Source organism: Gigantopelta aegis, chromosome 10, assembly GCF_016097555.1.
Source record: "Gigantopelta aegis isolate Gae_Host chromosome 10, Gae_host_genome, whole genome shotgun sequence".
NCBI lineage: Eukaryota > Metazoa > Mollusca > Gastropoda > Neomphalida > Peltospiridae > Gigantopelta > Gigantopelta aegis.
Genome location: NC_054708.1, coordinates 80,004,049 through 80,030,354, shown reverse-complemented (window position 1 = coordinate 80,030,354; position 26,306 = coordinate 80,004,049). Strand labels below are relative to the sequence as shown.

The window sequence follows — 26,306 nt, the reverse complement described above, 5'->3', positions numbered from 1 at the left end:
AATCGTTTGGGAGGGGAAAAGTGGCCGCTTAATTCAGGTGACTGCTGAGAACAGGTGGCCGCTAGGACAGGTTTGACTATATATATATATATATATATATATATATATATATATATATATATATATATCAGAAGGTGTTTTGTTGCATTTTTCTTAGTGTCTATCTAATTGGGAAAAGTAAAAAAAAAAAAAAGAGATTTTATGCTGTTACATGTATATCCATAAAGTGGGAATTTAAAACAGGGGGATTTGGAGGGGGGGGGGGGTGTTGAAGGTAGGTGCCGTTCTGTTTACCCATACACACGTTTTTATACAGTGTCAACATGAACGCATTGAGTATTATACAAAATATATTTATTTTCTTTACTGTTAATATGTTTTCCACCATATCTAAGTATATAAAATACTAGATGGACGTAGGAACGTCCTGTACAGAGCCGTCATCACTCTATATATATATATATATTTATATATTATTATTATTATTATTATTATTATTATTATTATTTAAGGAGTGTCTGTTATTTCTTTTACGTTCATCGGGGTATGAACAAAATAAATCATCCGTAAACTGTGTGAATCGGCGAAGCCCCCCAAATGTAGGAACGTCCTGTACAGAACCGGTAAGGTTTTGGTCTCTTATGCGTTCACAGGCTTCCCTCCTACAAAATGTGCCGAACAAACCCTCGTACTTAGAGTAACATTAAAATCGTTTTCTACGTGAAACGATTACCCACAAACGTTTCTGATATCCATTGGCTGGATATCAATGGAAGGATAACGAATTTCCTGGACATATGCGATTGGAACAGTTAATAATTGAACAGTGGTCGTGGCCTCCCATTGCTTTTGCCCCCCAATTTGCAGATAGGTCTATTTTGGCGAGATCTCGCGAAATCTCGCGGTTTGCGTCCTCGAGTAACTCCGCAATGGGCACATGCGCAGTGGAATGAGAAAGAAGTCTATTAGCAAATGATAATGGACTAGTTTACAATAATGGATTACCAAATGATAGATGACTAATGTAAAACAATGGATCAGTAAATGATAATGGACTACTATCCAACAATGGATCAGTAAATGATAATGGACTACGGTCCAATAATGGATCAGTAAATGATAATGGACTACTGTCCAACAATGGATCAGTAAATGATAATGGACTACTGTCCAACAATGGATCAGTAAATGATAATGGACTACGGTCCAATAATGGATCAGTAAATGATAATGGACTAATGTAAAACAATGGATCAGTAAATGATAATGGACTAATGTAAAACAATGGATCAGTAAATGATAATGGACTAATGTAAAATAATGGATCAGTAAATGATAATGGACTAATGTAAAACAATGGATCAGTAAATGATAATGGACTAATGTAAAACAATGGATCAGTAAATGATAATGGACTAATGTAAAACAATGGATCAGTAAATGATAATGGACTACTGTCCAACAATGGATCAGTAAATGATAATGGACTACGGTCCAACAATGGATCAGTAAATGATAATGGACTAGTCCAACAATGGATCAGTAAATGATAATGGACTACTGTCCAACAATGGATCAGTAAATGATAATGGACTACTGTCCAACAATGGATCAGTAAATGATAATGGACTACGGTCCAATAATGGATCAGTAAATGATAATGGACTAATGTAAAACAATGGATCAGTAAATGATAATGGACTAATGTAAAACAATGGATCAGTAAATGATAATGGACTAATGTAAAACAATGGATTAGTAAATGATAATGGACTACTGTCCAACAATGGATCAGTAAATGATAATGGACTACGGTCCAATAATGGATCAGTAAATGATAATGGACTAGTGTACAATAATGGATCAGTAAATGATAATGGACTACTGTCCAACAATGGATCAGTAAATGATAATGGACTACTGTCCAACAATGGATCAGTAAATGATAATGGACTACGGTCCAACAATGGATCAGTAAATGATAATGGACTAATGTAAAACAATGGATCAGTAAATGATAATGGACTAATGTAAAACAATGGATCAGTAAATGATAATGGACTAATGTAAAACAATGGATTAGTAAATGATAATGGACTACTGTCCAACAATGGATCAGTAAATGATAATGGACTACGGTCCAATAATGGATCAGTAAATGATAATGGACTAATGTAAAACAATGGATCAGTAAATGATAATGGACTACTGTCCAACAATGGATTAGCAAATGATAATGGACTACTGTCCAACAATGGATCAGTAAATGATAATGGACTACGGTCCAATAATGGATCAGTAAATGATAATGGACTACTGTCCAACAATGGATCAGTAAATGATAATGGACTACTGTCCAACAATGGATCAGTAAATGATAATGGACTACTGTCCAACAATGGATCAGTAAATGATAATGGACTACGGTCCAATAATGGATCAGTAAATGATAATGGACTAATGTAAAACAATGGATCAGTAAATGATAATGGACTACGGTCCAACAATGGATTAGTAAATGATAATGGACTACTGTCCAACAATGGATCAGTAAATGATAATGGACTACGGTCCAATAATGGATCAGTAAATGATAATGGACTAGTGTACAATAATGGATCAGTAAATGATAATGGACTACTGTCCAACAATGGATCAGTAAATGATAATGGACTACTGTCCAACAATGGATCAGTAAATGATAATGGACTACGGTCCAACAATGGATCAGTAAATGATAATGGACTAATGTAAAACAATGGATCAGTAAATGATAATGGACTAATGTAAAACAATGGATTAGTAAATGATAATGGACTACTGTCCAACAATGGATCAGTAAATGATAATGGACTACGGTCCAATAATGGATCAGTAAATGATAATGGACTAATGTAAAACAATGGATCAGTAAATGATAATGGACTACTGTCCAACAATGGATTAGCAAATGATAATGGACTACTGTCCAACAATGGATCAGTAAATGATAATGGACTACGGTCCAATAATGGATCAGTAAATGATAATGGACTACTGTCCAACAATGGATCAGTAAATGATAATGGACTACTGTCCAACAATGGATCAGTAAATGATAATGGACTACTGTCCAACAATGGATCAGTAAATGATAATGGACTACGGTCCAATAATGGATCAGTAAATGATAATGGACTAATGTAAAACAATGGATCAGTAAATGATAATGGACTACGGTCCAACAATGGATTAGTAAATGATAATGGACTACTGTCCAACAATGGATCAGTAAATGATAATGGACTACGGTCCAATAATGGATCAGTAAATGATAATGGACTACGGTCCAACAATGGATTAGCAAATGATAATGGACTAGTGTACAATAATGGATTAGCAAATGATAGATGACTAATATAAAACAATGGATTAGCAAATGATAATGGACTAATGTACAATAAAGGATTAGCATATGACAATTGGCTGTATGTTTATTAATGGCCCTTAGTTCTGAAAGAGTGATTCTAGTCATGGTAGTGATAGCTTGAAAATAAATGGTTAAACGAAACATTGGGCGTTTCTGGGTGTAAGGGGATGCTTACCTAACATTTGTTTAATGTAGCCTTATTTCAACACTTGGTCAAGAGAAAAAGAGGAAACCTGTTGCTGTCACACATGGGCTACACCTACCAATATAGCTGCAAGGGATCTTTTATAGGCACCTCCCCCTCCCATAGACAAGACTGCATACTAGAATATTTGATGTACTGGTATTGTCTGTGGCAAGACAAAATTTCAAATATATAGACTGTGATTTATCCTGTGACCCATGAAACCTTAGGCGAGAGCTTAATCTTCCATAGTGCAACATCTCCCCCTATCCCCCCACAAAGTGTAACTGTAAAAAAGATACACAATTCAGTCTACAGACTGTGATTGATCCTGTAACCCATCAAACCTCATGTGAGAGATAGAGATTATTATACAAGCTTGTGTGTCATACTGATTTTACAAAACATGTGTCAGGATTTTTGTATTGCCCGAGTGAGAACGAGGGTAATACATGAATCCTGACACGCATTTTGTATAATCAGTACGATTCACACACAAGGGTAATAATTTCTTTATTATCCACATTATCCAAAATATTATTTTTATGAATAACAAGCTAGGACCATGTCACAATGTTTGAAACGTAACTAAAAAGAGATGACGAAATGACATCATTTTTGATAAGCGTTTACACTGAGGAAGCCACATTAAGTTATGACATCGCTTCACAAAATTACATCAATCGTGGTGCATGTGAAATCACTGATTATATTTCCCTAAATATCTTGAACTATGTGGATAATAAATTAATCTGCTATAGACCTACATCTACCCCACCCATCCACCTATCCCAACCCCCACAAAAATCCTAGAGTAACTGAACAAAAGGTACACATGATATTTGTGCCTCACAGAGTTTATCTATATGATATTAAACATGTAGTTAGTCAAACAACAGTCATTTGTGAATGAGCTCAACCTGTGAGAAAGAGAGAGAGAGTGCTGTGAGGTTGTGTAACGCTATCACTGTGGTGTAAACACTAACCAGGTAAGAATTATAACACTGAGTATACACTGATCTCGGGGTAGTACCAGCCTACTACCAGCCATCCTTCCCACACAGACAGGTCACGTGGAGTTCACGAGAGATCGGGCGAGGACACCTACATGCTCCACTGGAACACGGCAATGCAGGATGAAGTGCACAATCAATGATTTAGTGAAGAGTGGCAAACAAAGACTGGATCTGACACAGCTTAACACCACGGCTGTGTTTAAAGCTGTCACAGTCTCACACAGTGTAAACATATTGGCTGTGTCGACTCCCTCACTTAATATTGTTTATTATTATGTCTTACAGCAGTTAGACATGTAGCATAAAACTAACAGGCTTAGCTCAGGGTGAGCAGAACACTTCACCATATCATCAATTTAAGCTTTAAAAATTGCAAAAATGCTGTTATTTTATAATAAAATAACAATTATCACATGAAATTTATTAGCCAAATTAAAATACAATTCACCAATTGTTTTTTAAAATTCGCAATTGGTGAACTTAGCATGTGCAATTGCACGTAACTTTTGTTTACAGATGATTGTTTGTTAAAATGTAGTAGCCAACTGGTGAGTATAAAATACTGGGCCTATAGTAAGCATAACCAAGTTAAACATGCCAATAAAATCATCAATTATTAATGTCCCAGTGATGAGTATAACAGAATTTTGAAACAATCATATATACTTCCTATATTACTTCGCCAAACTCCAGCTTAGATCATCTGAATTCATTATAGACACATCTATTTTTATACTTTTTTGTCTGAACCTGAGCAGTGTTTGTTTTTATCTTTGTTGCATTAAATGATTACTGTACAGTAGCTAGTATACCCTAGACTTTATGTTGTGTTTATTCTTTTCAATAAGCACTTTATTAGCACAGATATGAAACAGAATATGACTCAGAATTATCTAACATTGTACAAAACAAACCAAATGTTAGATCAACAGCATCAATATTTGACCAGTACATATATGTTGAACATTCGCAGTAGGGTAAACAATCTTTCTTCCAACAGCGCTATATAGCAGATAATAAACCTAGGTAAATGGTTATAACTTGAGAGTTTTACCTACATGTAGTTCATAATTAGAAAGTGAATGAATACTGGGTTGTCTGGTCAGTTATTGCATACATAGAGATTATTATACGAGCTTGTGTTTACTGATTTTACGAAATGAGTGTCAGGATTTTTGTATTGCCCAAGCGAGAGCGAGGCTAATACATGAATCCTGACATGAGTTTTGTAAAATCAGTACGACTCGCACGCGAGTGTAATAATTTCTTTATTATTCATATTATTATTGTTGTTTTCTTTATGAATAACAAGACCCAAGTCGAAATGTTTCAGCCACAACTAGAAGGAGATGACGAAATAATGTCACATTTCAAATGCACAGTTTGAGTTAGGACTGAAGAAGCAACATCATGTTATGACGTCACCTTCCAAAATTACGTCATTACACTTGTTATTACACGTGTGCTTCATATGATTATTATTAACTCGGTTATGTTGAACCATGTGGATAATAATGTTTATTGTGGCACTCAGATCATGTTCTAACCGAGGTATAATGCATAAACAAAACATGGATCCATTTCTTTTTTTCTTAAGTGGTTAATACATTGCCATACATTTATTTTAAAAAAAATATATATGTATCAGGTAAAACTGAGGTGAGTGGATGAAGAGATTTGGCTAGTGAATACAAACTAAAATTCCAGAAGACAGTGCAAACCTAGCTATAAGATGTTTTGTGATCAATCATATTGGTGCACCCCACAGGAAGGAGGAAATCCCACTGGGCCAATCTGCCAGTCAGGTGAATACATGTTGGCAAGCCACGCAAGGCACCTGAGATGTGAGTTCAGGTGTAAATATAGATCCACGACCTCAACACAAATAAATAAAACACTCAGCAGGAGGAAATCTCACAACAAGGATAAAAGATAAAGTATTACCGTAAATAATAGAATATTCCATTTGATACTTCAGTGAATCTTATTAACCATGTTGTAAAAAAGATGTTTCAGATTGGTGATAAGCACAAGATTATTACTTACTTATTCACTTATACTTTACACAAGTTTATATATATGTAATAAATATGATTTACTTTACCATCAGGGAATATTAGAATTTATTAACGATGACTAATATTTTATTATTTACAGTACAAAAATGTGGGCCATCCCATTTCTAAACTTGGGGTTTCTGTATGTGTGTTTTTATTATGTGCAATTTGTATACATTTGACTAAATTCATATAAATATTTAAAAAAAATTAAATAGTAAAAATAATACGTAATAATAATCCATGTATCAAACATAAGAAATTGCCAGAATACATCCTACACCCATTTACTTCCATCCATCTTTCAGTTCTTCATCACTCTACTTTATCTTCCATCAATCTATCCCGTCCCGTCCCATCCCGCCCCGTCCCGTCCATCCATCCATCCATTTATCAATCCAATCCCACTGTCCATTCATCCATCCATCCATCCATCCATCCAACCATCTATCTATCTATCCATCTATCCAATTCAACCATCAAATCCACCCATCTGTTCATCCATTTATCTGTCCGTCCATCCACCCATCTATCCAGTCCAACCATCCATCGATCCATTCATTCACCAAGAAAAAAGCTCCCAATACTACTTGATGTGAATTTTATCTCACCCACACACTTTCAACATGCACGCATGCACACACACAAACACAAAGAAAAAAATATTAATCACAGAAACAACATTACAAAAACCATGCCATCATTAAACTGTGACCTTGACCTTATGACTAGAAGAGCGCATATATCAGCTTGGGTCAACCTTTGTGCTGTGGATGAAATATCTGTTTAGCCCAACTCCAATGAGACTCTTGTGACAGACGTCTTTGATGACACAGATTCTTTTGTAGGACAACAAATAAAGCGACACTAACAGACTTTCTATAAAGAGAAGAAAGGCAGCTTGGAGCTAGTGGAAAACAGCAGGACTTCTCAACTCTGCTGAGAGATGATCAGTGGACACTCGGTCACAAACGATGTCAATCTGTGAGGGGATATTGTCCTCTAGAAAACACTTTTAATTTGAGGAATCCTTTTAACAGATCTCGTCAGACAGGACAAAGAGGAGATGGCCGGATTTTAGATAGTGTTATAACATCCACACAGTCAGAATCAAATCGGCTGGCAGATGTCATCAGACGTTTTACTCCAGATGTCAAATTTATAGTTTCTGTTGTACTATGATTTCTATTACCCACCATCATAACAATAAAGTAACAAATGTGATGAAAAACAATAATTTGATTTAGAAAAAAAAGTTAACGTTTTTTTTTTTTAATGACACCACAAAAGTACATTGATTTATTAATCGTCAGCTATTGGATGTCAACCATTTCGTAATTCTGAAATATAGGGTTAGAGAGGAAACCTGCAACATTTTTCCATTAGTAGTGATGAATATTTTATATGCACCATCCCACAGACAGGATAGCACATACCACAACCTTTGATAAACCAGTCATGGATGAGGGTTAGAAAATAAGACAAACATATATTGTATATAAAGATATTGTATGTGAATAGTTGATGTCTTCTTTTTATAATGAATGTTTTAGTGAATTTATAGTGTAATGTTTGTGTAAATATATTATATATGTAAATATTGGATATTTTGTATTTTATCAGTGATTTGTTACGTAAATATACAGAACTTCACATACGTTGTTTTCGCTTCCTATTTATTGCACCAGTTTATTTTGCGCAAGAATATATAACACGAGACCATGTAGCAGTCGAGTGGTATGTTCTTTTGCAAAATAAACAAGTGCAATAAATAGGAAGTGAAAACAATGTATGTGAAGTTCTGTATTTATTACATACCCTCTTTGCTGTTTTACAAAAATGGTTTTTAATTTAACGTCATAACAACACTTTGTTAAATCTATGATCAAAACTCCTTTCATGGATTTACTTAACAATAAGAATCTTACTCTACGGCAGCCTGGTGTAATGTTTCAAATATGATATGACGTCATTTGTAAATCATATATGACGTAAGTAAATAAAAGGCACTAACGGCAGTAAAAATAAAAAGGGAATTCCCCATTTAAAAGTTCTGGTCCAGATTGCACATATGTGCAATACAGAATAAATTTATTACACGGTTTCAAAAGGCCTTTATCACTACAGTAAGACCGAAAAGGTATGTAATAAATGGTGATATACACATCATGATTAGTTAACAGTTTCATGAAGGAACTGTTCATAATTATAAATATTCTCACGAGGGTACCAGGGGATCTGAGGACGTTAACCTCTAAATGTAATCTGTGCTGCTGTCACAATCTCATGTCCATCATGTCTGCTGTCAGTGTGATTTGTGAACATGAAAAGCATGCAGTGCTATTATCCAATCAGATAAAGGATACCTGACTGAGAGAACTATTAAAATAAATACTATTTGGCAGACAACTATATCTGACAAATACCTAAAACATAATATTAAAAATAGCAAACTATATACACTTAATATTACTAAAATATCACCTGCCACACAAGCAGAAAAGGATATTTTATATTCACTTCCCACAGACAGGACAGCACATAACATAACCTTTGATACACTAGTCATGGGTATGGAATGGGAAAGCACCCAATCATAGAATAGGTCGATCGGGGGGGGGGGGGGGGGTTTCTATCCTTCAATCCAAGCAACTCAGGCAACAGCTCCACCAACTGAGCTTGTATGGATCCACTTTATAAAATGATTAAAAATATCAACAGTATATATGTACGAAAAAGCTTACTTTTTGTACACATGCAGACATTGTGGATAATTGTGAACCCCACCACAAACAGTATATATTCAAACAGATATATTTTATGTAAATAATGAATATATAAAGCATATTTAAGATATTTTCAATTAATAGTGGATATTTTATATTCATACTATTATTATATTATTGCTATTTACCGCAGGGTAAACATGTATACATGTAGTATATATAAAAACAAGGTACTGCTTTCTACTGACCTGTTTTGCTTTTTCTCACTGTTTTCTGGTGTCAGTCCTTGAATTGCAACACAAAAAGAAACAGGGTATAAGTTAAAATTTGGAGGTGCAGTGGGGATTTTAATAATAATATTTAATCCATTAATCAATAAAACTGTAGGCTGAAGGCCTATATAAATACCTCTCAACAAGATCACATTAGATAATTAGTACCACTTTTAGGAACTATAAACATATAAAACATATATGATAAAATAGATTTCATCCATTATTACGAGACTAGAAGTACAGGTACAATATGCTGGCTATAGAGAAGGGATCTACAGAGAACATGTACACATATCTGCACCAAGCTAAGAACTCGCATACATTGTCTTATGTGACAATGATCTATCTCAGATATCTGTACATTGCTAGGGGCATGGGGTAAAGCGCTCACTTGATGCATGGTCTGTCTAAGATCGATCCCTGTTGGTGGCCTATTGGGCTATTTTTGGTATATCAAAGGCAGTGGTATATGCAATGTTTGTGGGATGGTGCACATAAAAGATCCCTTGCTACTAATAAAAAAAATGTGGTGGGTTTCCTCTCTAAGACTATAAATCAAAATTATCAAATGTTTGACATCCAACAGCTGATGATTAAAAAATCAATGTTTAAACAAACAAACTTTAAACTTTGTACATTGCTAACGTTGAGAAGGAATATAAGAATCTATACAGAATTAGAGTTATAAAAGCAAAACATGGCATTAATGCACAAAGCAATATATAATGAGTTCATTTCAAAAACACAACACAGACCAATTCTCAATTTTTTTTAGTTAGCAGTGAAGGTATATTAAAGTCAGTACAACTCAACAACACAACTATAAAGTTTTCATCAAAACACGATCTATGCCCAGTAAACAGGATATTAAACTGCACTTCATGTCATATACATTACGTCATGTTGCAACAAACCCATGTTTTTCTTAAAACAACATAAATATAAATATATATATATATATATATATATATATATATATATATATATATATATATATATATATATATATATTTATATATATATATATTGTATTTTGAAAATGAACTCTTCAAATGAATGTAATTATATTGGCAATTCCTTACAGACAGTTTAACGAATGTAATTGTAGTTTTTGAGACAGATGAATGCACACACTAACATGCTAACTATTCTAGTGTTCTGTGAAGTATTGTCGATTGTTGAGACAAGCCAAGTTTGATATTCGCCAACAGTGCAGACGTCAAGGATTAGAAGTGGCAATATGCCAGCCACATGTCATTCTAAGGACTCTGTGATTATTGGTTCAACCTGACCAGTCACTAATCCATGGTATCAATAAGGCAGATGAGGACAAAGAAAATAAACATTACAGGCAGATAAAACACTGGAACATTATTGGGTTGTGCTGTAGTCTAGTGGTAGAGCACTCACCTACTAAACATTACAGACAGATAAAACTCTGGAACATTATTGGGTTGTGCTGTAGCCTAGTGGTAGAGCACTCACCTACTAAACATTACAGACAGATAAAACACTGGAACATTATTGGGTTGTTCTGTAGCCTAGTGGTAGAGCACTCACCTACTAAACATTACAGACAGATAAAACACTGGAACATTATTGGGTTGTGCTGTAGCCTAGTGGTAGAACACTCACCTACTAAACATTAAAGACAGATAAAACACTGGAACATTATTGGGTTGTGCTGTAGCCTAGTGGTAGAACACTCACCTACTAAACATTACAGACAGATAAAACACTGGAACATTATTGGGTTGTGCTGTAGCCTAGTGGTAGAACACTCACCTAATAAACATTACAGGCAGATAAAACACTGGAACATTATTGGGTTGTGCTGTAGTCTAGTGGTAGAGCACTCACCTACTAAACATTACAGACAGATAAAACACTGGAACATTATTGGGTTGTGCTGTAGCCTAGTGGTAGAGCACTCACCTACTAAACATTACAGACAGATAAAACACTGGAACATTATTGGGTTGTGCTGTAGCCTAGTGGTAGAACACTCACCTACTAAACATTACAGACAGATAAAACACTGGAACATTATTGGGTTGTGCTGTAGCCTAGTGGTAGAACACTCACCTAATAAACATTACAGGCAGATAAAACACTGGAACATTATTGGGTTGTGCTGTAGTCTAGTGGTAGAGCACTCACCTACTAAACATTACAGACAGATAAAACACTGGAACATTATTGGGTTGTGCTGTAGCCTAGTGGTAGAGCACTCACCTACTAAACATTACAGACAGATAAAACACTGGAACATTATTGGGTTGAGCTGTAGTCTAGTGGTAGAACACTCACCTACTAAACATTACAGACAGATAAAACACTGGAACATTATTGGGTTGTGCTGTAGTCTAGTGGTAGAGCACTCACCTACTAAACATTACAGACAGATAAAACACTGGAACATTATTGGGTTGTGCTGTAGCCTAGTGGTAGAGCACTCACCTACTAAACATTACAGACAGATAAAACACCTGAACATTATTGGGTTGTTCTGTGGCCTAGTGGTAGAGCACTCACCTACTAAACATTACAGACAGATAAAACACCGGAACATTATTGGGTTGTTCTGTAACCTAGTGGTAGAGCACTCACCTACTAAACATTACAGACAGATAAAACACTGGAACATTATTGGGTTGTGCTGTAGCCTAGTGGTAGAGCACTCACCTACTAAACATTACAGACAGATAAAACACTGGAACATTATTGGGTTGTGATGTAGCCTAGTGGTAGAACACTCACCTAATAAACATTACAGGCAGATAAAACACTGGAACATTATTGGGTTGTGCTGTAGTCTAGTGGTAGAGCACTCACCTACTAAACATTACAGACAGATAAAACACTGGAACATTATTGGGTTGTGCTGTAGCCTAGTGGTAGAGCACTCACCTACTAAACATTACAGACAGATAAAACACTGGAACATTATTGGGTTGAGCTGTAGTCTAGTGGTAGAGCACTCACCTACTAAACATTACAGACAGATAAAACACTGGAACATTATTGGGTTGTGCTGTAGTCTAGTGGTAGAGCACTCACCTACTAAACATTACAGACAGATAAAACACTGGAACATTATTGGGTTGTGCTGTAGCCTAGTGGTAGAGCACTCACCTACTAAACATTACAGACAGATAAAACACCTGAACATTATTGGGTTGTTCTGTAGCCTAGTGGTAGAGCACTCACCTACTAAACATTACAGACAGATAAAACACCGGAACATTATTGGGTTGTTCTGTAACCTAGTGGTAGAGCACTCACCTACTAAACATTACAGACAGATAAAACACCGGAACATTATTGGGTTGTGCTGTAGCCTAGTGGTAGAGCACTCACCTACTAAACATTACAGGCAGATAAAACACCGGAACATTATTGGGTTGTTCTGTAGCCTAGTAGTAGAGCACTTGCCTAATAAACATTACAGGCAGATAAAACACTGGAACATTATTGGGTTGTGCTGTAGCCTAATGGTAGAACACTCACCTAATAAACATTACAGGCAAATAAAACACTGGAACATTATTGGGTTGTTCTGTAGCCTAGTAGTAGAGCACTTGCCTAATAAACATTACAGGCAGATAAAACACTGGAACATTATTGGGTTGTGCTGTAGCCTAGTGGTAGAGCAATCACCTAATAAACATTACAGGCAGGTAAAACACTGGAACATTATTGGGTTGTTCTGTAGGCTAGTGGTACAGCACTCACCTAATAAACATTACAGACAGATAAAACACTGGAACATTATTGGGTTGTTCTGTAGCCTAGTGGTAGACCACTCACCTAATAAACATTACAGACAGATAAAACACTGGAACATTATTGGGTTGTGCTGTAGTCTAGTGGTAGAGCACTTGCCTAATAAACATTACAGGCATATAAAAAAACCCACTGGAACATTATTGGGTTGTGCTGTAGTCTAGTGGTAGAACACTCACCTAATAAACATTACAGTCAGGTAAAACACTGGAACATTATTGGTTTGTGCTGTAGCCTAGTGGTAGAGCACTCACCTACTAAACATTACAGACAGGTAAAACACTGGAACATTATTGGGTTGTGCTGTAGTCTAGTGGTAGAGCACTCACCTACTAAACATTACAGTCCAAGTCTTATTATGGGGGCGAGGTAAATAAAAGGTGATGTGGATATAAAGACCAACTACAGTTTTGTTTAATGGCACCATTAGAGCACATTGATTAATTAATCATTAGCTATTGGATGTCAAACATTTGGTAATTCTGACTCATAGTCATCAAAGAAAGAAGAAGGAAGAAGGAAATTTTTTATTTAACGATGCACTTAACACATTTTATTTACAGTTATATGGCGTCGGACATATGGTTAAGGACCACACAGATATTGAGGGAGGAAACCCACTGTCACCACTTTATGGGTTACTCTTTCAATTAGCAGCAAGGGATCTTTTATAGGCACCATCCCATAGACAGGATAACACAAACCATCACCTTTGATGTACCAGTCGTGGTGCACTGGCTGGAGTGAGAAATAGCCCAATGGGCCCAGTGACGGGGATCGATCTCAAAACGACAGCGAGCGCTTTACCACTGGGCTATGTCTCGCCCCTCAGAGGAAACATGCTACATTTTTCCTAACGCAGAAAGGGATCTTTTATATGCACTTTCCCACAGACAGGATAACACATACCACGGTCATGTGGATATATGTATACCGGTATCAGTCTTTCTCAGAATAAATATGGATTGTAGTAATTAGTGATATATAATAATTAATACTTACATTTACTGAATGTACTGATATTTTCATGTTATATGTTTTTGTACTGATCGTTAAAAATCTTTCTGATGTTATCTTTTGCAGTCTGTTCCAAATATGGAATGCATATACAACATATATTAACATTTCTCTTATCTATCTTATCTTATCTCAGTTCATGCTGTTTTTTCAGAAGAAGTTGCCTATAAAAACAAGAAAAAAGAGTAGCCTATGTGGTAGGCACTGGTTGGGAAAGGAAAACCACAAATCAAGATCAATCCAATGATCCATAACTACATTCTGCTCCTCAACTGAATGAAAGTTTTAATGGATCCATTTCATTTCATTTCAACTTATTCTTGTGTTTATATCCAATTAAGGTTAAAGTATGCTGTCCTGGGCACATACCTCAGCTATATGGGGTGTCTGTCCAGAACAGTGGATTAGTTGTTAGTGAGAGAGAAGATGGTGTTACATTTAAAACTCACTGTGTGGGAGGCGGTATCGGGCTGCAAACCCAATACCTACCAGCTTTATGTCCGATGGCTTAACCACGACACCATCAAGGCCAGTAAAAATGGGTCCAATTAACAGGCCATACCCAGGGGTGTGCTGGGTGCACATGCAACCTCCTCCCATGGACCAATAATTAAAAATCAAAGCCCATTTTTTTTTTTAAAGATGTTCAACAGTCACTGTCTTTTATGTTAATACTCACAAAGGTTTGTTTTTCTAGTTACACTCCCCAACCCCCACCCCCACCCCACAAAACCCAAAACAACACCACCACCACCACCACCACCACCCCCATTACCCCAGTTGGGTGTATTGGCCTGTTTACTGATGTAGTCATGCCTGTGAGTGTAACTGGTTTTAAATATGTGAGGGTAATTATTAAAAAAAGATTTAACCATAATAACTTCCTGCACATAAACATAATATACACATGTATATAATCTGTCTTAAGTACATAATTAGCATATGTACACATTATCAGCAAGTAAATTCAGCATGTTATGTTAAGAATTTTTTTTCTTTTAAAGTTACATCAGAATTATTTATAAAACAACTTGTCACCACAAATATGTAACCCGTCTTTATAAACTTAGCTTGCAGCTATTAAAGTCAGATTGGAGGACATTACAACATTCCTTGCCGGGACATAGAGAATAACTTAAATATTTTCTAGTAGAACACACAGAACACTGTAGTCTATTCTTAATGTTGTTGTTTTTTCACTTTAAAGTTAGTGCACATTTCCAATTAAAGTTAATGTTTGTTTTGTTTAAAGACACCACTAGAGCACATTGTTTAATTAATCATCAGCTATTGGATTTCAAACATTTTGTAATTCTGACAAATAGTTTTAGAGCGTGCTTGAACCTTAACTGGATATAAGCATGGAAATAAGTTCAAATTAATAGAGGTCAACTTATTTCCATGCTTATATCCAATTAAGGTTCAAGCATGCTGTCCTGTTCACACACCTTAGCTATCTGGTCTGTCTGTCCAGGTCAGTCAGTTAGTTGTTAGTTGTTAATCAGAGAAAAGAGGGTGTACTGGTCTTTCACCTACCCATTGAATTATTAAAACTTGCTCTGGGTTGGAGCCAGTACTGGGCTTCGAACCCAGCACCTATACCAGCCTTATGTCCGATCGCTTAACCATGACACCACCGAGGCCGGTACTTGGCCTCTAAATGTGTTAGGCACTTTATTACCACTAAGTAACAACCGGATCCTGACCTGTCCCCACAGGGGTAATTAGTTCTCTGGTTTCCAAACCTGATAGTTACGGCTTCCCCTGGTAAACAGCCCAGATGTTTTGGCAGTGGGTGCTGATCACCAGATACTGGCCAGTTGTTGTTGGGAGGATACAGGTAGTATAGCTTACACACATTATATTGGTGGAATTGCCTTAACTGGTAGGGAAGAGAGGGGGTGGATGGGGGAGGGGAGGGGGAGGGGGAGGTAGTCTATTCTTAATGTTGTTGTTTTTTCACTTTAAAGTTAGTGCACATTTCCAATTAAAGTTAAAGTTTGTTTTGTTTAAAGACACCATTAGAGCACATTGTTTAATTAATCATCAGCTATTGGATTTCAAACATTTTGTAATTCTGACACATAGATTTAGAGGGAGGCATGGGCATAGCTGTTCCCTTCCTAATTTAGACTTATGCCACAATAAAACATATGCTAGATTTTCATTCAAATGTTTTTAGAAATAGATGTATGGGTGAACATTTTATGTTTTATTTTATAGTTTCAGGACATTGGAAATACAGCACAATGAGCAAATAAAAACAATAAAAAAAAAGAAGAAAAGAAAGTTTTCAGATAATATAAAAGAAGGACGAGTCTTTATTCTTTGGAATTTATTTTACTGTGGCTTAAAAGCTGGTATAGGTACTGGGTTAGAGTCTTGGTAGCAGCTCCTAGTTAGTTTTAACAACTCATTGTGACGGTGTAAAGCTACTAAACAAACTTCTCTCATTATAACTGCTATCATTATCTCACTGTTCTTAATACACAGACAGCTGAGGTGTGTATTCTAGACAGTGTGCTTGAACCTTACATGGATACAAGCAGACAAATGAAGTTTAAATGCTATATTTTAAATACGATGTCTTTTAAATGTCACACCATTTTAACAACAACAATAATACACTCTTAGAACACCAAAATTCTTTTGGCGGGAAGGTGTGTGTGTGTGTGTGTGTGTGTGTGTGTGTGTGGTCCCACCCTCCACTCTAATAAAACTAATCTACTTATAGGTCTCACAATTTTAGATTTTATGGGAAACACATTTTTGTTTCCCTACCCAGTGATCATTGCATGGAACCCATAAAAAATAGTTTTTAGGTAATCATGATAATGATGGATTACCAATATGCTACATGCAATGTTTGTCTCATGATTTTGCCTACACTGTTTCTGTGAAATCCAGAGATTTGTTAGTGCAGTAACAGTTCAACAGTTACAGTCAGAGTCCTGTTAGTGTAGTAATAATTCAACAGTTACAGTCAGAGTCCTGTTAGTGAAGTAATAGTTCAACAGTTACAGAGACCTGTTAGTGCAGTAACAGTTCAACAGTTACAGTCAGAGTCCTGTTAGTGTAGTAACAGTTCAACAGTTACAGACCTGTTAGTGCAGTAACAGTTCAACAGATACAGTCAGAGTCCTGTTAGTGTAGTAACAGTTCAACAGTTACAGACCTGTTAGTGCAGTAACAGTTCAACAGTTACAGTCAGAGTCCTGTTAGTGTAGTAACAGTTCAACAGTTACAGACCTGTTAGTGCAGTAACAGTTCAACAGATACAGTCAGAGTCCTGTTAGTGCAGTAATAGTTCAACAGTTACAGAGACCTGTTAGTGCAGTAACAGTTCAACAGTTACAGTCAGAGTCCTGTTAGTGTAGTAACAGTTCAACAGTTACAGACCTGTTAGTGCAGTAACAGTTCAACAGATACAGTCAGAGTCCTGTTAGTGCAGTAATAGTTCAACAGTTACAGTCAAGAGTCCTGTTAGTGCAGTAATAGTTCAACAGTTACAGACCTGTTAGTGCAGTAACAGTTCAACAGATACAGTCAGAGTCCTGTTAGTGCAGTAATAGTTCAACAGTTACAGTCAAGAGTCCTGTTAGTGCAGTAATAGTTCAACAGTTACAGTCAGAGACCTGTTAGTGTAGTAATAGTTCAACAGTTACAGTCAAGAGTCCTGTTAGTGCAGTAATAGTTCAACAGTTACAGTCAAGAGTCCTGTTAGTGCAGTAATAGTTCAACAGTTACAGTCAGAGACCTGTTAGTGCAGTAATAGTTCAACAGTTACAGTCAGAGACCTGTTAGTGTAGTAATAGTTCAACAGTTACAGTCAGAGTCCTGTTAGTGCAGTAATAGTTCAACAGTTACAGTCAGAGACCTGTTAGTGCAGTAATAGTTCAACAGTTACAGTCAGAGTCCTGTTAGTGCAGTAATAGTTCAACAGTTACAGTCAGAGACCTGTTAGTGCAGTAATAGTTCAACAGTTACAGTCAAGAGTCCTGTTAGTGCAGTAATAGTTCAACAGTTACAGTCAGAGACCTGTTTGTGCAGTAATAGTTCAACAGTTACAGTCAAGAGTCCTGTTAGTGCAGTAATAGTTCAACAGTTACAGTCAGAGACCTGTTAGTGTAGTAATAGTTCAACAGTTACAGTCAAGAGTCCTGTTAGTGCAGTAATAGTTCAACAGTTACAGTCAAGAGTCCTGTTAGTGCAGTAATAGTTCAACAGTTACAGTCAGAGTCCTGTTAGTGCAGTAATAGTTCAACAGTTACAGTCAGAGACCTGTTAGTGCAGTAATAGTTCAACAGTTACAGTCAGAGTCCTGTTAGTGCAGTAATAGTTCAACAGTTACAGTCAGAGACCTGTTAGTGCAGTAATAGTTCAACAGTTACAGTCAGAGACCTGTTAGTGCAGTAATAGTTCAACAGTTACAGTCAGAGACCTGTTAGTGTAGTAATAGTTCAACAGTTACAGTCAGAGTCCTGTTAGTGCAGTAATAGTTCAACAGTTACAGTCAGAGACCTGTTAGTGCAGTAATAGTTCAACAGTTACAGTCAGAGACCTGTTAGTGCAGTAATAGTTCAACAGTTACAGTCAGAGACCTGTTAGTGTAGTAATAGTTCAACAGTTACAGTCAGAGTCCTGTTAGTGCAGTAACAGTTCAACAGATACAGACCTGTGAGTGCAGTAATAGTTCAGCAGTTACAGACCTGTTAGTGCAGTAACAGTTCAACAGTTACAGTCAGAGTCCTGTTAGTGCAGTAACAGTTCAACAGATACAGACCTGTTAGTACAGTAATAGTTCAACAGTTACAGACCTGTTAGTGCAGTAACAGTTCAACAGTTACAGTCCTGTTAGTGCAGTAACAGTTCGACAGTTACAGTCAGAGTCCTGTTAGTGCAGTAATAGTTCAACAGTTACAGTCAGAGACCTGTTAGTACAGTAATAGTTCAACAGTTACAGTCAGAGTCCTGTTAGTACAGTACAGTCAGAATCCTGTTAGTTCAACAGTTACAGACCTGTTAGTGCAGTAATAGTTCAACAGTTTCAACAGTTACAAGTCTTTGACTGATTAGCTATGACTCTGTGAAACAGCAACAGTTCACCTTGGCTGGCAGATTCAAACATATAGAATCTGGCAATATGTTGAAAGATAAGGAAGCCGAGTGCTGACAGCGATAATTTTCTAATACCAAGAGAATCTGCCAAACGAACACAAGACAATCAGCAAGTATCTCTACAAATACCAGAAGTCAGCACGAACAGAGGAAAGGTAGAAAAACAAACTCTCTACAACTCAGACCACAGATTAGATGACCATCACTCATCAGTAGAGAGACACAAATAGAGGTAAGGAAGGAGAACAAACTCTCTACAACTCAGACCACAGATTAGATGACCATCACTGACCAGTAGAGAGACACAAATAGAGGTAAGGAAGGAAAACAAACTCTCTACAACTCAGACAGACCACAGATTAGATGACCATCACTGACCAGTAGAGAGACACAAATAGAGGTAAGGAAGGAAAACAAACTCTCTACAACTCAGACCACAGATTAGATGACCATCACTGACCAGTAGAGAGACACAAATAGAGGTAAGGAAGGAAAACAAACTCTCTACAACTCAGACCACAGATTAGATGACCATCACTGACCAGTAGAGAGACACAAATAGAGGTAAGGAAGGAAAACAAACTCTCTACAAGACAACAGATTAGATGACCATCACTGACCAGTAGAGAGACACAAATAGAGGTAAGGAAGGAAAACAAACTCTCTACAACTCAGACCACAGATTAGATGACCATCACTGACCAGTAGAGAGACACAAATAGAGGTTAGGAAAACAAACTCTCTACAACTCAGACCACAGATTAGATGACCATCACTGACCAGTAGAGAGACACAAATAGAGGTAAGGAAGGAAAACAAACTCTCTACAACTCAGACAGACCACAGATTAGATGACCATCACTGACCAGTAGAGAGACACAAATAGAGGTAAGGAAGGAGAACAAACTCTCTACAACTCAGACAGACCACAGATTAGATGACCATCACTGACCAGTAGAGAGACACAAATAGAGGTAAGGAAGGAAAACAAACTCTCTACAACTCGGACAACAGATTAGATGACCATCACTGACCAGTAGAGAGACACAAATAGAGGTAAGGAAGGAAAACAAACTCTCTACAACTCGGACAACAGATTAGATGACCATCACTGACCAGTAGAGAGACACAAATAGAGGTAAGGAAGAAAACAAACTCTCTACAACTCGGACAACAGATTAGATGACCATCACTGACCAGTAGAGACACAAATAGAGGTAAGGAAGGAGACCACAGATTAGATGACCATCACTGACCAGTAGAGAGACACAAATAGAGGTAAGGAAGGAAAACAAACTCTCTACAACTCAGACCACAGATTAGATGACCATCACTGACCAGTAGAGAGACACAAATAGAGGTAAGGAAGGAAAACAAACTCTCTACAACTCGGACCACAGATTAGATGACCATCACTGACCAGTAGAGAGACACAAATAGAGGTAAGGAAGGAAAACAAACTCTCTACAACTCGGACAACAGATTAGATGACCATCACTGACCAGTAGAGAGACACAAATAGAGGTAAGGAAGGAAAACAAACTCTCTACAACTCGGACAACAGATTAGATGACCATCACTGACCAGTAGAGACACAAATAGAGGTAAGGAAGGAGACCACAGATTAGATGACCATCACTGACCAGTAGAGAGACACAAATAGAGGTAAGGAAGGAAAACAAACTCTCTACAACTCGGACAACAGATTAGATGACCATCACTGACCAGTAGAGACACAAATAGAGGTAAGGAAGGAGACCACAGATTAGATGACCATCACTGACCAGTAGAGAGACACAAATAGAGGTAAGGAAGGAAAACAAACTCTCTACAACTCAGACCACAGATTAGATGACCATCACTGACCAGTAGAGAGACACAAATAGAGGTAAGGAAGGAAAACAAACTCTCTACAACTCGGACACAGATTAGATGACCATCACTGACCAGTAGAGAGACACAAATAGAGGTAAGGAAGGAAAACAAACTCTCTACAACTCGGACACAGATTAGATGACCATCACTGACCAGTAGAGAGACACAAATAGAGGTAAGGAAGGAAAACAAACTCTCTACAACTCGGACCACAGATTAGATGACCATCACTGACCAGTAGAGACACAAATAGAGGTAAGGAAGGAGACCACAGATTAGATGACCATCACTGACCAGTAGAGAGACACAAATAGAGGTAAGGAAGGAAAACAAACTCTCTACAACTCAGACAGACCACAGATTAGATGACCATCACTGACCAGTAGAGAGACACAAATAGAGACCACAGATTAGAGGTATAGGTAGGAAGGAAAACAAACTCTCTACAACTCAGACCACAGATTAGATGACCATCACTGACCAGTAGAGAGACACAAATAGAGGTAAGGAAGGAAAACAAACTCTCTACAACTCAGACAGACCACAGATTAGATGACCATCACTGACCAGTAGAGAGACACAAATAGAGGTAAGGAAGGAAAACAAACTCTCTACAACTCAGACCACAGATTAGATGACCATCACTGACCAGTAGAGAGACACAAATAGAGGTAAGGAAGGAGAACAAACTCTCTACAACTACAACTCAGACAACAGATTAGATGACCATCACTGACCAGTAGAGAGACACAAATAGAGGTAAGGAAGGAAAACAAACTCTCTACAACTCGGACAACAGATTAGATGACCATCACTGACCAGTAGAGAGACACAAATAGAGGTAAGGAAGGAAAACAAACTCTCTACAACTCAGACAGACCACAGATTAGATGACCATCACTGACCAGTAGAGAGACACAAATAGAGGTAAGGAAGGAAAACAAACTCTCTACAACTCAGACCACAGATTAGATGACCATCACTGACCAGTAGAGAGACACAAATAGAGGTAAGGAAGGAAAACAAACTCTCTACAACTCGGACAACAGATTAGATGACCATCACTGACCAGTAGAGAGACACAAATAGAGGTAAGGAAGGAAAACAAACTCTCTACAACTCGGACAACAGATTAGATGACCATCACTGACCAGTAGAGAGACACAAATAGAGGTAAGGAAGGAAAACAAACTCTCTACAACTCGGACAACAGATTAGATGACCATCACTGACCAGTAGAGAGACACAAATAGAGGTAAGGAAGGAAAACAAACTCTCTACAACTCGGACCACAGATTAGATGACCATCACTGACCAGTAGAGAGACACAAATAGAGGTAAGGAAGGAAAACAAACTCTCTACAACTCGGACAACAGATTAGATGACCATCACTGACCAGTAGAGAGACACAGACCACAGATTAGATGACCATCACTGACCAGTAGAGAGACACAAATAGAGGTAAGGAAGGAAAACAAACTCTCTACAACTCGGACAACAGATTAGATGACCATCACTGACCAGTAGAGAGACACAAATAGAGGTAAGGAAGGAGACCACAGATTAGATGACCATCACTGACCAGTAGAGAGACACAAATAGAGGTAAGGAAGGAAAACAAACTCTCTACAACTCGGACAACAGATTAGATGACCATCACTGACCAGTAGAGACACAAATAGAGGTAAGGAAGGAGACCACAGATTAGATGACCATCACTGACCAGTAGAGAGACACAAATAGAGGTAAGGAAGGAGACCACAGATTAGATGACCATCACTGACCAGTAGAGACACAAATAGAGGTAAGGAAGGAGACCACAGATTAGATGACCATCACTGACCAGTAGAGAGACACAAATAGAGGTAAGGAAGGAGAACAAACTCTCTACAACTCAGACCACAGATTAGATGACCATCACTGACCAGTAGAGAGACACAAATAGAGGTAAGGAAGGAAAACAAACTCTCTACAACTCGGACAACAGATTAGATGACCATCACTGACCAGTAGAGACACAAATAGAGGTAAGGAAGGAGACCACAGATTAGATGACCATCACTGACCAGTAGAGAGACACAAATAGAGGTAAGGAAGGAGAACAAACTCTCTACAACTCAGACAGACCACAGATTAGATGACCATCACTGACCAGCAGAGAGACACAAATAGAGGTAAGGTAGGAAAACAAACTCTCTACAACTCAGACCACAGATTAGATGACCATCACTGACCAGTAGAGAGACACAAATAGAGGTAAGGAAGGAGACCACAGATTAGATGACCATCACTGACCAGTAGAGAGACACAAATAGAGGTAAGGAAGGAAAACAAACTCTCTACAACTCGGACAACAGATTAGATGACCATCACTGACCAGTAGAGAGACACAAATAGAGGTAAGGTAGGAAAACAAACTCTCTACAACTCGGACAACAGATTAGATGACCATCACTGACCAGTAGAGAGACACAAATAGAGGTAAGGAAGGAAAACAAACTCTCTACAACTCGGACCACAGATTAGATGACCATCACTGACCAGTAGAGAGACACAAATAGAGGTAAGGAAGGAGACCACAGATTAGATGACCATCACTGACCAGTAGAGAGACACAAATAGAGGTAAGGAAGGAAAACAAACTCTCTACAACTCGGACCACAGATTAGATGACCATCACTGACCAGTAGAGAGACACAAATAGAGGTAAGGTAGGAAAACAAACTCTCTACAACTCAGACAGACCACAGATTAAATGACCATCACTCATCAGTAGAGGTGGTGGTTAGTGGAGAGCTAAAACTGCCTGCTTGGTGTTTGAGTAGAAAGATTGAATACACTCACAGGAACCATTCTCTTATTTTTAATTTTTTATTACATCCTAACTATGCAGTGCCTCACTACTGGTATATTAAAGACTATATGGTATGTGCTGGCCTGCCTTTGGGGAAATACATTATAAAGATTCCTTGCTGCAAATGGAAAAATTTAACAGGTTTCCTCTAAGACAATATGTCAAAATTCTCAAATGTTTCGCATCCAATAGCTAATGATTAATTAATCAATGTGATCTAGTGGTGTTGTTAAACAAAACAAACTTTAACCTTTATCTTTTATCAGTAGTGCATATTTAAATGTACATGGTAGCCTTACAATATTGTGTTGTGCATGGTGTAGTGACTAAGCCACTGGGCTTAAAGCTGATAGCTACTGTGTTCATATCCCGGGACTGGCTTTCAAATAAAGAAAGATAGAAATATTTTATTTATGGTTATATGGCGTCAGACATATGGTTAAGGACCACACAGATATAGAGAGAGGAAATCCACTGTCACCACTTCATGGGCTACTCTTTTCGATTAGAAGCAAGAGATATTTTATATGCACCATCCCACAGACAGGGTAGTACATACCACAGCCTTTGATATACCAGTCGTGGTGCACTGGCTGGAATGAGAAATAGCCCAATGGGCCCACGGACGGGGATAGATCCCAGACCGACTGTGCATCGAGCGAGGGCTTTACCACTGGCTTTCAAATAAAGCAAGGTTTAACAGCTCAATGGGAAGATGTAAGACCACTATACTAACTTTCCTCTCACCAACAACTAACCATTGACTCCCTGTCCTGGACAGAGAGACTCGATAGCTAAAGTCTATACCCAAGATATCATTCTTAACTATAATTGGATGTAAGCACAGAAATAAATTGAAATGAATGGAACCAAAAAACCCTTTTTTTTATCCAACTATATATATATATCTACAAAAAAACTATTATGGGCCACCCACATCACATATCATTCTTACTAGCCTGATTATGCAGTCCTGGAATAATTTTTACTGCATTAATTTGATACATAAATAGAATGTATATATAAAGCTTGCCATGAAAAGTTGTTTGCACAAGCATGCATTAACGTTGAGAAATCAAATACTGAAGGTGGGGCATGGAACATAGGCAGCATCCTATACATGGCTATTACATTTATTTTAACATTATATAAAGAAATTCCAGTGGTTTCTCTTGATAACAGCAGTGATTCCCAGCTAATTGAGATCCTCCTTATCAGTAGTCTGTCGGAGAAATGCAAGAAAATCCTGCTTTTATCACACCAGCCAAACAGCACATCAAAATGGCCGCCACCCCTTGAGATCGAACAACATTAGCTCCCCTTTCCAGAAGTAAAAAGATACCTCTGAGAAGAATTCTCGAAAAGTCAAATTAATTACGGTAGATGCATATCGGTCCTGGCCTGTGTACAACAAGATGGGTTTGATTCTAACCTTGGTATTTGTGTTGCTTACCTGCGAAAACTATGGGGATCCGTGGTTGTGGCTTGAAGCTGGCATTTCGAAAATATTGTCGGATGTTTGTGTGTGGAAGATGAAATGTTGTGAGGGGTTTTTTTTCTCACAATGTCTGTGATTCACTTGATGGATTGTGCAGACTGCTGTGAAACGCTCTGATCCTGTTACAGCACTGTTTACACAGATTTACCATTCCCTCGCTAATACATACATGCAGATGCCAGGCCACAAAACATGCATGGGAAACCTGGGGCAGACCCACAGAAACAGGGACAGTCAAACACTCACAGAAGTCCTCAAATCACCCTTTTAGTCAGTTTAATACCAGGGACAGAAGCAGGATTTTTCTAGGTGGGGGATGGTGCACCTTACAAAAAATGGCACCTGCAGTATTCCTAAATGCAATAACATATAAAATGTTCCTGTGCACCAAATAAAATAGTCTAAAACCAACTGTAAAGTTTGTAAATGACTGAAATGGGTGACATCACAATAAAATAATGTGAACATGATTTCATTTTTCCTTCATAAT

At 37.5% G+C, this 26,306-nt stretch overlaps 1 protein-coding gene across 1 annotated transcript in view; it reads right to left on the bottom strand.

The window, feature by feature from the left end:
• Positions 1-26,062, bottom strand: part of LOC121382734 (leucine zipper putative tumor suppressor 2 homolog) — a 118,214-nt gene extending 92,152 nt beyond the window's left edge. Inside the window, exons 1-2 of the mRNA XM_041512292.1 lie at positions 25,772-26,062; positions 9,641-9,677 (exon numbers count right to left, since the gene is read on the bottom strand). The gene's annotated coding sequence lies outside the window, so the exon portion shown is untranslated. The remainder of the gene's footprint in view (positions 1-9,640; positions 9,678-25,771) is intronic.
• Between the last annotated feature and the right edge of the window lie 244 nt (positions 26,063-26,306).